The sequence below is a fragment of the Capra hircus genome, chromosome 5 (genome assembly GCF_001704415.2).
Source record: "Capra hircus breed San Clemente chromosome 5, ASM170441v1, whole genome shotgun sequence".
Classification (NCBI taxonomy): Eukaryota; Metazoa; Chordata; class Mammalia; order Artiodactyla; family Bovidae; genus Capra; species Capra hircus.
Genome location: NC_030812.1, coordinates 96018369 through 96034103, shown reverse-complemented (window position 1 = coordinate 96034103; position 15735 = coordinate 96018369). Strand labels below are relative to the sequence as shown.

Genomic DNA, 15735 nt, shown 5'->3' with positions numbered 1-15735 from the left:
ATAGAGTAACATGATAGAATGGGAAAGACAAGAGATATCTTCAAGAAAATTAGAGATACCAAGGGAACATTTCATGCAAAGATGGGCACAATAAAGGACAGAAATGGTATGGACCTAACAGAAGCAGAAGATATTAAGAAGAAGTGGCAAGAAGACACAGAAGAACTATACAAAAAATATCTTCATGACCCAGATAATCACAGTGGTATGATCACTCACCTAGAGCCAGACATCCTGGAATGCAAAGTCAAGTGGGCCTTAGGAAGCATCATGATAAACAAAGCTAGTGGAGGTGATGGAATTCCAGTTGAGCTATTTCAAATCCTAAAAGATGATGCTGTGAAAGTGCTGCACTCAATATGCAAATTTAGAAAACTCAGCAGTGGCCACAGGACTGGAAAAGGTCAATTTTTATTCCAATCCCAAAGAAAGGCAATGCCAAAGAATCCTCAAACTACTGCACAGTTGTACTCATCTCACATGCTAGCAAAGTAATGCTCAAAATCCTCCAAGCCAGACTTCAACAGTACATGAACCTTGAACTTCCAGATGTTCAAGCTGGATTTAGAAAAGGCAGAGGAACCAGAGATCAAATTGCCAATATCCATTGGATTATCAAAAAAGCAAGAGAGTTCCAGAAAAACATCTATTTCTGCTTTATTGACTATGCCAAAGCCTTTGACTGTGTGGATCACAACAAGCTGTGGAAAATTCTTCGAGAGATGGTAATACCAGACCACCTGACCTGCCTCCTGAAAAACCTGTGTGCAGGTTAGGAAGCAGCAGTTAGAACTGGACATGGAACAACAGACTGGTTCCAAATCAGGAAAGGAGTAGGTCAAGGCTATATATTGTCACCCTGCTTATTTAACTTTTATTCACAGTGCATCATGTGAAATGCCAGGCTGGATGAAGGACAAGCTGGAATCAAGATTGCAGGGAGAAATATCAATAACCTCAGATATGCAGATGACACCACCCTTATGGCAGAAAGCGAAGAAGATCTAAAGAACCTCTTGATGAAAGTGAAAGAAGAGAGTGAAAAAGTTGGCTTAAAGCTCAACATTCAGAAAACTAAGATCATGGCATCCAGTCCATCACTTCATGGCGAATAGATGGGGAAACAGTGGAAACAGAGACTTTATTTTGGGGGGCTCCAAAATCAGATGGTGACTGCAGCCATGAAATTAAAAGATGCTTACTCCTTGGAAGAAAAGTTATGACCAACCTAGATAGTATGTTCAAAAGCAGAGACATTACTTTGCCGACTAAGGTCCGTCTAGTCAAGGCTATGGTTTTTCCTGTGGTCATGTATGGATGTGAGAGTTGGACTGTGAAGAAGGCTGAGCGCCGAAGAATTGATGCTTTTAAACTGTGGTGTTGAAGAAGACTCTTGAGAGTCCCTTGGACTGCAAGGAGATCCAACCAATCAATCCTAAATAAAATCAGTCCTGAATATTCACTGGAAAGACTGATGCTGAAGTTGAAGCTGAGTACTTTGGCCACCTGATTCAAAGAACTGACTCATTGGAAAAGACCCTGATGCTGGGAAAGATTGAAGTCGGGAGGAGAAGGGGAAGACGGAGGATGAGATGGTTGGATGGCATCACTGCCTTGATGGACATGAGTTTGAGCAAGCTCTGGGAGTTGGTAATGGACAGGGAAGCCTGGTGTGCTGCAGTCCTTGGGGTCACAAAGAGTCGGACACAGCTGAGTGACTGAACTGAACTGAAGGGCACAGTATTTTCAACTTTACTAGACACAGTCAACTCTTCAAAGATGGTGTCGATTTATATCCTTACTAGCTGTGTATTAGAGTTCCTGTTGTTCTGCATCCTCAGGCACACTAGATATTGTCCCAGCTGTTCCTTGTTTACTGATTCATTTAAAGACAGCTCTGTGCTTAGCAACCAGCTCAAACATGAGTCAACACATGCAAACTTGTTTTTTTTATATCAGCCTTTCTCCTTTTAAAGGAACTGTTTTCACTCTCAGAGTTATAGAATCAGGTAACCATAACAGGTTACTTTGCTCACGTTTATTTTTAACAATTAATGTTTCTTTTTATGATCATAAAGTGAATACATAGGTATTTTGGACAGTTCAGAAAACAGAAGTTACAAAAAATAAGATTAAAAATTCCACCACCTAGACATAGCCATTGTTAACGTTTTATTATGTATTTCCTTGTATTGTAAACATATATGTGATATACATTTACTCTACAATTAGAATCATGCTAAATTTATTTTATATCATAGTTTCACTTAAGACTATATTGTGGCATTTCCTGTCATTGACTATTATTTTAAAACACTATTTTAGTAGCTGCATAACGTTTCTTTGTATTAATGTTATAACTTAAGCATTCTACCCTTAGAGGACATCTTTGATGTTAAAATAATGCAGCAGTAAACAGTCTTGGTATAAAAATCTGATGCATTTCAGGTTGTTTCTTTGCGATAGACTTCTAGAAAAGGTCAGCATGTGTGTGTGGAGTTAGACTGAAGAAAGAGATTATAAGAAAGGCATCCATACAAAAGAAAAAGAATCAGTTGAGAGAGGAAACAGGGGGGTCATGAGATCTATTAATTTAGCTTCTCTTATATTTGAATTGAGTTAAGTCACTGTGTGTGACTCTTTGCAACCCCAAGAACACCGGAGTGGGTTGCTATTTCCTTCTCCAGGGGATCCTCCTGACCTAGGGATCGAATTCTGCCTCCTGCATTGGAAGGTGGATTCTTCACCACTGAGCCACCAGAGAAGCCCTTTGAATTGAGTGGCAAATCTTTAATTGAATCTTTCTCTTATTAGGGATGATTTTAGAGGTGAACTCCCTGGAGAAGGAGATGGCAATCCTTTCTTGCCTGGAGAATTCCATGGACAGAGGAGCCTGGTGGGCTACAGTCCGTGGGGTTGCAAAGAGTCAGACGCAGCTGAATGACTTGCAGTTTTAGAGGTGAACTCTACCTGACCATGGATACCGGAGAGTTTCTTGTGTATTGTAGCGTCAAGGTTTGTAGAATTTTAGAATTGGGAGGGAGTTTTAAAGTTTTATCATCCAGTCTTGTACTTGCAGAGTCCTTAAATTGAGTGTATTTTGTAGACTATCTCATTGAAGTAGACTTACAGGTTTGACTTGCTAAATATCTAATTCCAAGCAGATTGTTGCAACATAAGGCAATCTGTTCCCTTATTGCTCAACTTTGATGAGTTAGTTGAATGTGGTTCTGTCACTTAAGCCCAAGTTTGATTTTCTGTAACTTTCACTTACCATTTGTTTTTTAATGAAAGCCTCCCTAAAAGTATTGCTGGAAATTCTTCTCCTTTATTTATTTGTTAGCTTCTACTATAACGGATATGAAAACAAGCATATGTTTGACCTACTTTTTGTCTTGTTTCTTTCCAGGATATAATTTAGCTTTATCTTGACTTTGTAGTGAAAATTACATATGTGAGCACAGGTAAGCTAGAAAAACCTTCCACATATTTTTATACTTGATAGAAAAGTTCCAAAGTGTCTATAGGGATATTCGTTTTATTATTATTTCTAAGTTGCATATGAGCAGAGGTTTTGGTTTATATAGTCTTACTTTTCTGCTACTAATAATAGCAACTTTTATCTTTCTCTTTCTTTCCCACAAAGGTGTTACATGTATTACTTCCTTTAAAACCTGTCTAACCTCTTCGAGTGGGCATTTTCCTTATTTGGCAAATGAGAATGATGAGGCTCAGAGAGGTTTAAAGACTTTTTCTGTCACATAGCTATTAAAGGTAGTGCCAGTTTTAAACTCGGGTCTAATTCTCAAACCTGTATATTTAAACCAGTTTGCAAGTCTGTCTCTGTAACATTTCTATTAATTTTGCCATCATATTTCATTAATTATATCATAAAATCAGATGTATTTCTGTTAAAGGATGTTCACATCTTTGGCTTACCCAGTTGGGATATCATATTGGTAGTGTGGCATGGTTATCGGACATGTGTTGCTTCTGCTTGCTTCCCATTTGATAACCCCAGCTCCTCGATCCGTGGTTTGGACACACCAAGGATTTCCTTCCTATGATAGCCCATCTCTCCCTAGTGCCCTATGGGGCTCCTTCCTGTCTCTGGGGAAACTGAAGCATAGGGTGAGAAAAAGTCACAAATGAATACTTTTTTTTTTTTTTTTCTGAATGCTGTCAGCTGATACGTTCCATAAAGAAGGATGTTTTCACAGCTGTGTGCTTTAGAGGTAGCGGGGAAAGTCTGAATTTTTATAACTTGGGTGTCTTCTACCACAAAGGGAGTGACGCACATGGTTTGATGAGCTTAGAATGTGGAAACGCGCACTCCGAGCCCTGTCATAGTGACCTGGCATTTGTGGTCACACTGGGATCCAGATATGTCACCTTAGTGAACTTGAGTCCAAGGGTCAGGAGACCAAGGAGGGGACTTGTTGAGTACATGGTTTAATTACACGAGATCAATCAAGCTTTGAGTGAGTGATGACAGGCCAGAGTGTGTGTGTGTTTCAGTAGTTGCTAGGGGAGGAGAACAGAGTTTAATCTGCGGTTTTGTTGACCTTTGGTATCACTTTTATCTGTAGTTCCATAGACCTGCCTTTGCCTAGTTTTCAAAAGACCACAGTCAAGTGATTTACAGATTAAGGTCTCCTGTGCTGCTTGCACAAGAGGAGCCTATATCTTTCAATACGGGTGACGTAAGTTTACTTTAGAGGCAGGAATGAGTTCATGTCTTTGGAGAGATATGAACAGAATGTGCGTCTCTTGCTGTCATGAGAAATAATTTTCTTTCTTTTTTTTTTTCTGGCAAGCACACTTGAAAGTTTGTTTTTTTTTTTAACTGAATAGTGTATTAATTTTAAAATTTTATTTATTTTTAATTGGAGGATAATTGCTTTACAGTGTTCTGTTGGTTTCTGCTGTGCAACAACACAAATCAGTCATAACTATATATATACATCCTCTCCCTCTTGAGCCTGCCTCCTTCCTCCCACTCCACCCCTCTAGGGAAAAATAAATTTAAATCAGAACTTTGCTTTGAGGAAATGGAACGGAGTGACCAAGCCCGCAAGCCTCTAGAATTTGGGAGCTTCAGCCAAGGCCCTTGTTTGCAGAATTCATACAAAAGTGAGCGTTCCTCAGTATATGAAACAGCAGAAATCTATGGAGTACTGCTTTGTATATATCTGTGAGCCACCTATGTGCCTTGGGTCTGAATTTCAGAGACAAAAGTACACGATTCCTTCCTCAAGGACCTTACCCAGTTACTGGAAAGAAAGCAAGAAGGTCATTAACAATACACAAAAACAATGCTGTGATAACTGCCAAAAATGAATCTTCCACCAGAGCTCGAGCCCCTTGAAGAGTAAGATTTAGTTATAAATGAGCTACGTTGCTGCTGAAAACATTTTGACTCCAAACTATAACCAAGTTTCAAATAAGCAAAACTGCCTTAAGCATAAATCAGAAGGAAAATGGTATTTTAAATTAATTCCTCAAGTGAGTTGCCAAATTGAGGACACTAGAATTTCAAGAACTGGCAGCTCTACGGCTCTCTTGGTTTGGCTATTATCTCCTTTAAATTACAGTACTATTTCTGTCACCAAAAATCATTAATTTACAGTATTTCTTCTTTGTTAATCCCATCACTGTGGTTTGTTGTCATGATCATTATTACTGTTTATTTACTTTCTTAGTAGAGAAGGTACTAAAATCTGTCTCCTAAGGTCATTCTGACAATTAAAACATAATATGTTTAGCACAGTGCTTGGCTAAGAGAGTGCCATCATTAATGTTAACTGTTGTTTTTCTTGAAATTTAATGCTTTATACAGTGCCTGCCATGTAGTTAAGTTTTAGTAAATTTTGATACTACGTGGTTATAAAGGGCTTTCACATATCTCGTTTAATCCTCTCGGCTGCCTTCAAGGTACATAGTCTTACCCCTCTTTTACTGACAGTAATTGAAGTTAAGTGTATCAGTCAGATTTTCCATCTGATTTAAGCCGAGAAAGAATTTACCGAAAGGACAGTGACTGGTTTACAGAATCTCCTGAAGAACTCGAGAATCAGATTTTGAACAACCTACTCAAGCAGATGGCCAAAATCAGGCCACAGAACTGACCCGGTGAGGTCACTGTGGGTGTCATGACCAAGCGCTTGACACACCTTGTGCCGCAGGCAGTGACGGCTGGCCTCGGGAACTGGGCTTTGCCACGCTTTCTGCTTCTGTTGCTTCCTCAGAGACACTGATTCTCCAGAAACCGGAGAATGCACCTCTTGGAAGGCCCCTATTTCGCAACATTTGCTCCCTATTTAGTAGCTTGAGCGGATGGACAGATGGATGGAATTTCAGCCATTGAGTTTGTGTTCTGGCTGCAGGGCAGGTGGGGAAAAAAAGAGGCTTTTTGGCTCTTCAGTTTGGATATAATAGGTGACTAGGCTCTCACGTGTGACACTTTGCCCTATTGCCAGCTGCTTGGGTCTTAACTGTGTTAAGAAAAAAAATACTCTTGTTTCCTGTTGATTGTATATAAGCTGAGTAGAAATCAAGATTGTTTTCCTTATTAGTAGGCCTCATGTGTGGAAAAAAATCAGTTTTTCTCTAAAATCCATCTCATACTTAGAAATTAGCTGTTAATTTATAACAGTATTGCCCGAGCATTTTAAGCTACTAGTGAGTGTGAGAACATTCTGTCCGTTCAGGGTGTTGTGTTCAGTGTAAACAATTTATTCAATGTGTCCCCTAATCCATGGGACAGAGTGTGTAATCTTTCAAGGAAGCCATGAGTTAACACCGACAAGAAAGATGACTCCTTTGAACAAAGAAGTCCTCACATTAATATTTCCAATATCTTTTTCATTGCATCCTTTTCTTAGTACTTCATTTGTTTTTATATAAAGCAAATCTGTGATTCACCTTTCTGAAAACCTTAAAAAAAAAAAATTCAGGTCCCCAACGTGCTTGCTGTTGACTCTGTAAAGACCCTTGCAGAGTCTGTACTGTGAGGAGCTATGTACACACACCTCAAACTAAGTGTCAGTGGAATCAAGTGTTAGAACACTTTGTTCCTTAAAGCAAACTCTTTCAGAAAGGGAAGAAGCCCTAGGTGCTCAAAAAAAAGCTATCCTTACTTTGTCTGGAAAGCTACATTTTGAGGGTATTGATATTTCAGTAAGTGGAGAACACCTGGGCGTGGTGGATGCTTGTTGCCAAGTTGCACGGAGGACCCAGGTACCCAGTTTACAGGCTGGCATTCATTCTTCAGAGGAGGGAGGCAGAATGGGCTTTCTGCATTCATTCAATGAGAGATACTGAAAACCTGTGGCATCTGAACTATGTATGTTCATCAGTTCAGTTCAGTTCAGTCGCTCAGTCGTGTCCAACTTTTTGCGACCCCATGAACCGCGGCACGCCAGGCCTCCCTGTCCATCACCAACTCCCAGAGTTCACTCAAACTCACATCCATCAAGTCGGTGATGCCATCCAGCCATCTCATCCTCGGTCGTCCCCTTCTCCTCCTGCCCCCAATCCCTCCCAGCATCAGAGTCTTTTCCAATGAGTCAACTCTTTAGACTGCATTTCTCTAATTATTGTTTTAACTTTTTATTTTATATTGGTGTGTAATCGATCAGCAGTATTGTGATAGTTTCAGGTGGACAGCAAAGGGACTCAGACATATATATGCATGTGTCCCTTCTCCCCCTTCATTATCTTTTATTTTCATACTCAGAGTAAGAGTCTTCTGAATTTAAATATATTCCTTTCTGCAGATAATTCTAAATTAGTCTTAAAAAAAAAAAAAGAAACATGGTATAGCACTCTAGAATAATACTTTGTCTTTCTCTGCAGAAAGTGAAAGTGAAAGTGAAGTCACTTAGTCGTGTCCGACTCTTTGTGACCCCGTGGACTGTAGCCTACCAGGCTCCTCTGTCCATGGAATTCTCCAGGCAATAGTACTGGAGTAGATTGCCATTTCCTTCTCCAGGGGATCTTCCCAACCCAGGGACTGAACCCGGGTCTCCCACATTGTAGACAGAAGCTTTACCATCTGAGCCACCAGGGAAGTCAGAGAAAACTTGGAATTTTTGAAGTTTAGACTTGGAGGCAAACATGGTTCAACTCACTCAATTTTCAGAGAAGGAAATGAGACTTAGATGTTTTCCCTTGGTTTATCCTTTTATAGTTTTCCTTTTATTCCCTATTGGCCACACATTTTTGGCCACTTTATTAGGTATTGTGAAATATTTTTGTTGAGCGAAAGTGAAAATCAACCTACTTGACTTTTTTTGGAATATACAGGAACAAAATTTACCATCTTTACCCTTTTTGAGTGTGCATTTCAGTGGCAGTAAGTACATTCATCAAAAAAGCAAGAAAGTTCCAGAAAAACATCTATTTCTGCTTTATTGACTATGCCAAAGCCTTTGACAGTGTGGATCACAATAAACTGTGGAAAATTCTGAAAGAGATGGGAATACCAGAGCACCTGACCTGCCTCTTGAGAAACCTACATGCAGGTCAGGCAGCAACAGTTAGAACTGGACATGGAACAACAGACTGGTTTCAAATAGGAAAAGGAGTACGTCAAAGCTGTGTATTATCACCCTGCTTATTTAACTTATATGCCAAGTACATCATGAGAAATGCTGGACTGGAAGAAGCACAACTGGAATCAGGATTTCCGGGAGAAATACCAATAACCTCAGATATGCAGATGACACCACCCTTGTGGCAGAAAGTGAAGAGGAACTAAAAAGCCTCTTGATGAAAGTGAAAGAGGAGAGTGAAGAAGTTGGCTTAAAGCTCAACATTCAGAAAATGAAGATCATGGCATCTGGTCCCATCACTTCATGGGAAATAGATGGGGAAAAAGTGGAAACAATGTCAGACTTTATATTTTTGGACTCCAAAATCACTGCAGATGGTGACTGCAGCCATGAAATTAAAAGACGCTTACTCCTTGGAAGAAAAGTTATGACCAACCTAGATAGCATATTCAAAACCAGAGACATTACTTTGCCAACAAAGGTCTGTCTAGTCAAGGCTATGGTTTTTCCTGTGGTCATGTCTGGATGTGAGAATTGGACTGTGAAGAAGGCTGAGTGCTGAAGAATTGATGCTTTTGAACTATGGTGTTGGAGAAGACTCTTGAGATTCCCTTGGACTGCAAGGAGATCCAACCAGTCCATTCTGAAGGAGATCAGCCCTGGGATTTCTTTGGAGGGAATGATGCTAAAGCTGAAACTCCAGTACTTTGGCCACCTGATGCGAAGAGTTGACTCATTGGAAAAGTCTCTGATGCTGGGAGGCATTGGGGGCAGGAGGAGAAGGGGACAACAGAGGATGAGGTGGCTGGATGGCATCACTGACTTGATGGACGTGAGTCTGAGTGAACTCTGGGAGTTGGTGATGTACAGGGAGGCCTGGCATGCTGCGATTCATGGGGTCGCAAAGAGTCGGACGTGACTGAGCGACTGAACTGAACTGAAGTACGTTCATATTATCATGCAACGTCACCACCATCCATCTCTATAACTTCATCATCCAAAATTGAAATTCTGTACCCATTAAAGGGTCACTTCCTATCATCTCCTCTCTTAGCCACTGGCAACCATTATTCTTCTTTCTTTCTCTATGAATTTGACTGTTCTATGTACCTCATGTAAGTGGAATCATACAATATTTGCCCTTTTGTGTCTGGCTTATTTCATTAGCATAATGTTCTCAGGGTTTATCCATGTTGTAGCATAAGTCAGAGTTTCCTTCCTTTTTAGGCTGAATGATATAACATTGTATGTATATACCACTTTCTGCATATCCATTAGCCTATTGATGGATGCTTGAGTTGCTTCCGTTTCTTAACTCTGATGAATAATGCTGCTGTGAACATGAGTGTACAAATATCACTTTCAGTCCTGGCTTTCAGTTCTTTGAGGTATATACTCAGAAATGGAATTGCTGATAATCATACAGTAATTTTTTGAAGAACTACCATGCTATTTTCCACAGTGACTGTACTACACATTTTAAATTCCCATCAGCAATGCAAAAAACACTTTGGAGGATTCCAATTCCTCCATGTTCTCAGCAACTCTTTATTGTTTTCTGCTTTTTTGATGGTAGCCTTACGAATGACTGGGAGGTAGTATCTTATTGCAGTTTTAATTTGCATGTCCCATATGATTAGTGATTTTGACCGTTTCATGTGTTTATTGGCTATTTATATCTATCTTCTTTGGAGAAATATCTAGTCACGTCTTTTGACCATTTTTGAACCAAGCTGTTTCGTTTTTAATGTGAGTTTTAGGAGTCTTTTTTTAATGTATTCTAAATGTTAGCCCCTTATCAGATGTATGTAAGTAAGTAAGTAAAGTCACTCAATCGTGTCCGACTCTTTGTGACCCGTGGACTGCAGCCCGCCAGGCTCCTCAGTCCATGGAATTCTCCAGGCAAGAATACTGGAGTGGGTTGCCATTTCCTTCTCCAGGGGGTCTTCCCAACCCAGGGATCGAACCTGGGTCTCCCGCATTGGAGGCAGACGCTTTAACCTCTGAGCCACCAGGGAAGCCCTATCAGATGTATATGATTAGTGTATATTGTCTCCCATTCTGTAGGCTCCCTTTTTACTCTGTTGTTAGTGCCTTTTGTTGCATAAAATTTTTAAATTTCCATGAAATCCAGCTTGTCTATTTTATCTTTTGTTGTCTGTATCTTTCATGTCATAGCCAAGAAATCATTGCCAAATCCAATGCTGTGAAGCTTCTGTCATTCCTCGAAGAGTTTTATAGTTAAATCTGATCCATTTTGAATTAATTTTTGTAGGTGGTGTTAGATAAGAATTCAGCTTCATTCTTTTGCACCTGAATATCCAGTTTTCTTATCACCGTTTCCTAAAAAGATGGTTCTTTTCCCCGTCCACGGTCTTCACACCACTGTAGGGAACCATTTGACCACATACGTGAGGATTTGTTTCCGGGCTCTCTCTTCTATTCCATAGGACTTCCCTGGTGGCTCAGTCAGTGAACGGTCTGCCTGCAATGCGGAAGACCCAGGTTCAGTCCCTGGGTCAGAAAGTTCCCCTGGAGAAGGAAATGGCAAGCCACTCCAGTATTCTTGCCTGGAGAATTCCATGGACAGAGGAGCCTGGTGGGCTGCAGTCCATGGGGTCACAGAGAGTCAGGCAAGACTGAGGGACGAACACTTTGACTTTTATCCTGTTCCATGGATCTATATGTCTGTTTATGCCAGTAGCACATTGTTTTGCTTACTGTAGCTTTTTAGTAAGTTTTGAAATCGCAGAGTATGAGTCTTCCACTTTTGCTCTTCTTTTTTAGGATTGTTTTGCTTATTGAGGTTTCTTTGAGATTCCATGTAAATTTTAGGATGTGCTTTTCTATTTCTGCAAAAACTGTTGGAACTTTAGTAGGCACTGCATTGACTCTGTAGATCACTTTAAGTAGTATTGATGCCTTAATCATCTTGTCTTTTAGATCGTGAAAGATGAGTTGTCTTTCTACTTATTTATGTCTTTTTCTACTTCTTCCACCTGTGTTTTGCAGTGTTCATTGTACAGATCCTTCGTCTCCTTGGTTAATTCCTAAGTGTCCTTTTTTCATACTTCAGTAAATGTAATTGTTTTCTTAATTTCCTTTTTGGATTGTTCATTGTTAGTATATAGAAATGCATCTGATTTTTGTGTGTTAACTTTGTATTCTGCTACTGTGCTGTCTCTCTGCTGAGGAGCAGGGCTTCCCAGATCTTTTCTAAGCCTGCACCTTTCCTGGGCAGACACAGTGAATTTCTGATTTCTCCCATATATGTGGTTGCTTTTGATTGTTCTCATGGCCAGTGTCTAGCTCCAGATGCTCTCATGTTTAATATCTAGCTCCAAAAGGGGAAAAAAGAAAAATGAAAGGGAAGAGAAAAGGTGCCAGCACTTTAAGTCCCCAGAAATCACTTCAGCTGGAGGGTGAGAGGCCTTGCAACAGTGCGGGGTGTGCTCCACGAGTGGCGACTGCCTCCTTGTCTGCCCCTTTGTGATCAGAACCTGGACCCCTGGTGTTCGGAGGGACCGGCTCCTTATTGCCCACCCTGGCTCCTACAAGCTGTGTGTAAGTTGTTCACCGCTGCCTGCCGCAGGGGTTTGGGGATGGTAAGATGTTGCTGTGCTAAAAGGCTGAAAGTGACTGAAATCAAGCACAGTTTACCATCCAGACCTTCCCCTGGAAGCTGAAGCCTTCAGTAGACTCCAGAGTTCCAAAATAGTTGTATCAGACAGATTCTGCCAGTGCAGTTGTTGTCTAGGTGGAGAGACGGATTCCTGGTGCATCCCATTCTACTATCTTCCCAGAATCCTCTCTGTTTAATTTTTAAAGGAACTACCGTATTGTCTTCCACAGTGGGGTGCCATTGTACATTCTCTCCAGCAACCCCTAAGGGTTTCAGTTTCAGCAATGTTTTCAAACATTGTTTTCAAAACATTTTACATCCTCATCAGAACTTATTATTTTCTATTATTTGGATAATAGCTGCTATGTCAGTTACAAGTGGATCTCATTGTGGGTTTTTTGTTTTTTTTTTTTTTTGCATTTCCCTAATGAGTAGTGATAATGAGCATCTTTAATGTGCTTTAGTGACATCCTTGTATCTTTGGTGAAATGTCTGCTTAAGTCCTTTGCCCATTTTTGAACTGGCTTTTGTTGTTACTTTTCACTTGAGTCCCTGTTCACCTCTGTGTTTTTTGTATTTAAGTCCTGCTGCTTCTGGTAATCTGCCTGAGGAGGGAGATCACTTTTTTGTTATTTCCCACAGTCCTGATGTATATAGTATATGTAGAAGGCAGTGCTAGCAGATATTCGTATATGGTAGGATTGGCCCTGCTTATTTGATTACAGCAACAGTTGGTAGTTGGGGACTTGAGGACATTGAGAAAATTAACATGAATTGAGTGCCTACTCTGTACCTTACACTATGGCAGGCATCAGTTCAGTTCAGTCGCTCAGTCATGTCCCACTCTTTGCGACCCCATGAATCGCAGCACGCCAGGCCTCCCTGTCCATCACCAACTCCCGGAGTTCACTCAAACTTACATCCATCGAGTCGGTGATGCCATCCAGCCATCTCATCCTCGGTCGTCCCCTTCTCCTCCTGCCCCCAATGCCTCCCAGCATCAGAGTCTTTTCCAATGAGTCAACTCTTCGCATGAGGTGGCCAAAGTATTGGAGTTTCAGCTTTAGCATCATTCCTTTCAAAGAACAACCAGGGCTGATCTCCTTTAGAATGGACTGGTTGGATCTCTTTGCAGTCCAAGGGACTCTCAAGAGTCTTCTCCAACACCACAGTTCAAAAGCATCAATTCTTCGGTTCTCAGCTTACCTTGGTATAATTTTCTCAGTACTCCTTTAATGTAGGTAGTATTTAATTTGCAGGTGAAGGGTTTGAGTTCAGGGAAGTTAAGCATCCACCCTCCCATGACACAGGTGGTAAACAGCAATTCCTGGATTCAAATTCCCAGGTCAGTCTGATTCTAAAGCTTATACTTTCTTCATTCTGTCAAGCTGCCTGCCTTCCTTGCCCTGTAAGTTCAACAAGAGTACAAGGCTTTGAGCCTGGAGACTATTGAAGAAGGATAATGAGTTGAACCTTTACTTAGCTCTTTGGGAGGAAAAAGGGGAGGAGATTGTAAAAAGCTAAGTTAAGTTCATATTAGTGGATAGGATTCCTTGAAGATAGTGAGGTTTCTCATTTGTAGGTACTGATCGTGCTTGGAAAACTTGTATCTGCTTTGGGTTGTTGAGATTCTCTGTTCTTGTTTCTTTAGTACCATAAACCAGGGCATTGACCGTGGACAGATAGGTGCCTGAACCTGGAGGGGTGAAATGCTTTCTGTGCCCGACTGCTGATTCCCCCCAAGCCTGAGTACCCCTTTACTTCCTGAGTCTTAGGACAGGGAAGATGATAGGGAACAGATATTTACCAGGATCCTACTGTATGCTAGGTAAATCCTGAAAGGGAAGTGATTATTATCCCAATTTTACATGAGAAAACTGAGGCTCAGAGGTATAAGGTAAATTGTCGAAGTTTACACAGTTCATAAATAATGGGACTCAAATCAGCCTTCCCTATGTTCCCCGTCTTGGTCCATTTGGGCTTCTGTAACAAAATATCATGGACTGGATGTCTTCAATCAGCAGAAAATTATTTCTCCCAGTTCTGGGGGCCGAGAAGTCTGCAATCAAAGTGCTGGCAGATTCAGTGTTGGTGAGGGACCACTTCCATTCACAACCGGCAGTCTCTACTGTGCCCTACATGATGAATGAATCAGTGTACCCTCTGGGGTTTCTTTTATGAGGGCACTAAGCCCATTCGTGATGGCTCCAGCCTTATGACCTAATCACCCCCAAAGGCCCTGCCTCCTCATACTCTCACATTAGGTCTCAGCACATGTATTTTGGGGGATACGGACATTCAGTCTGTATGTAGCACTCTCTCAATGAGGAAGTTCTTTCTTGGCCCTCTGGTAGTTAAAGCCTCTGGTAGAAATGATTAGGAGGGAGCATTCTCTCCACACTGAAAGCTGTGATAGATTGGCTGTTACACTGGGGCTGTCTACACTTGCAGTCTCTTCTGCCGCATGGATTAACCAAAACAATAATGGTAGCCATTCTGGGTGGCTGCTTCTCCTGAGTGAGATTGGTGTGCCTCTGAGGTGGACATAAAAAGTCCTCAGGGAACCAGTCATGGAGGGCACGCTTTTCTGAATACCGCAAAAGAATCGATCACTAACGTACATCATAAGGTGCTGTTTAAATGGGCAGGTGTTTGTAGACCTGAATGCCTTTGGGATCTAGAGTTTAGGTAAATAATACACATGGCTTATGTACTTCTGACTTTGAAATATTCTGTGACCAATAGAGTAAAAAATCCTTGATTTTGTGGGGAGGTGATTTCTTTTTTTTTATAATCTGTTGCTTAGTTGTACCTTCACAATAGCTGTTGTCAAAGTTACATAGCTTCTGCTTTCTGGTTCTGCAGAAGAAAATGACGCTTGTTATACTATTTCCCAAATTTGAGTGCTATTACTCATAATACTGATTTCTACTCCTGAAAGTAACTAAGTTTTTAAAAGTTAAGGAATTCAGCTTAGTAATAGCATAGGTTAATAGCCATATGGCTCTGTACTATACTTTTAGAAAAACTTTTTTTTCCTACCTGACATTTCAGAAAGAAAAAGATGTCTCAGCAAAAATCTTTTCCAAATTTCTAACCCTGATGGTTTTTCCACTCAACACTTTACAAAGAGAGGTAGGTACAAATGGCAAGTTGCTGTATCTGTGTAATACTCAGACGTGGTCCTCACCCATTCCCCAGAGCCCACTCTTCATTCCTGGGTAAACAGAGTGGTTTCAACAGGATCTTGGGGTATGCCTCAGTATTTACCGTTTGCAAATATGGAATCTATTAAATCACGTCTTTAGGTCAATAAACATCTACGTTGTGTACATCACTGTGTTAAGCTAAAGAAGAGTTAGAAAGCTGAGGGTAATGGCCCTGTTCCCTAACACAGTAAGGAAGACATAATTTAGAAACTTTTGTTTAACATGAAAAACTAACCATAAATCGTAAAAGAATAGAATATCAGGGATGAAGTGTCATGACTGCTAATTTTTTAACAGCTTAGGAAAAGACAACGAAAGGATGAAGTATTAATAGATGTGATAAAATGTC

General features: G+C 40.7%; 1 protein-coding gene and 1 non-coding gene across 3 annotated transcripts in view; one reads left to right on the top strand and one right to left on the bottom strand.

Annotated features, from left to right (window-relative positions):
- BORCS5 (BLOC-1 related complex subunit 5) overlaps nucleotides 1–15735 on the top strand; it is a 97803-nt gene that overhangs the window by 41299 nt on the left and 40769 nt on the right. The window lies entirely within an intron of this gene.
- On the bottom strand, nucleotides 10502–10573 carry TRNAW-CCA. Its single transcript has one exon. It is a non-coding gene; the product is annotated as a tRNA-Trp (tRNA).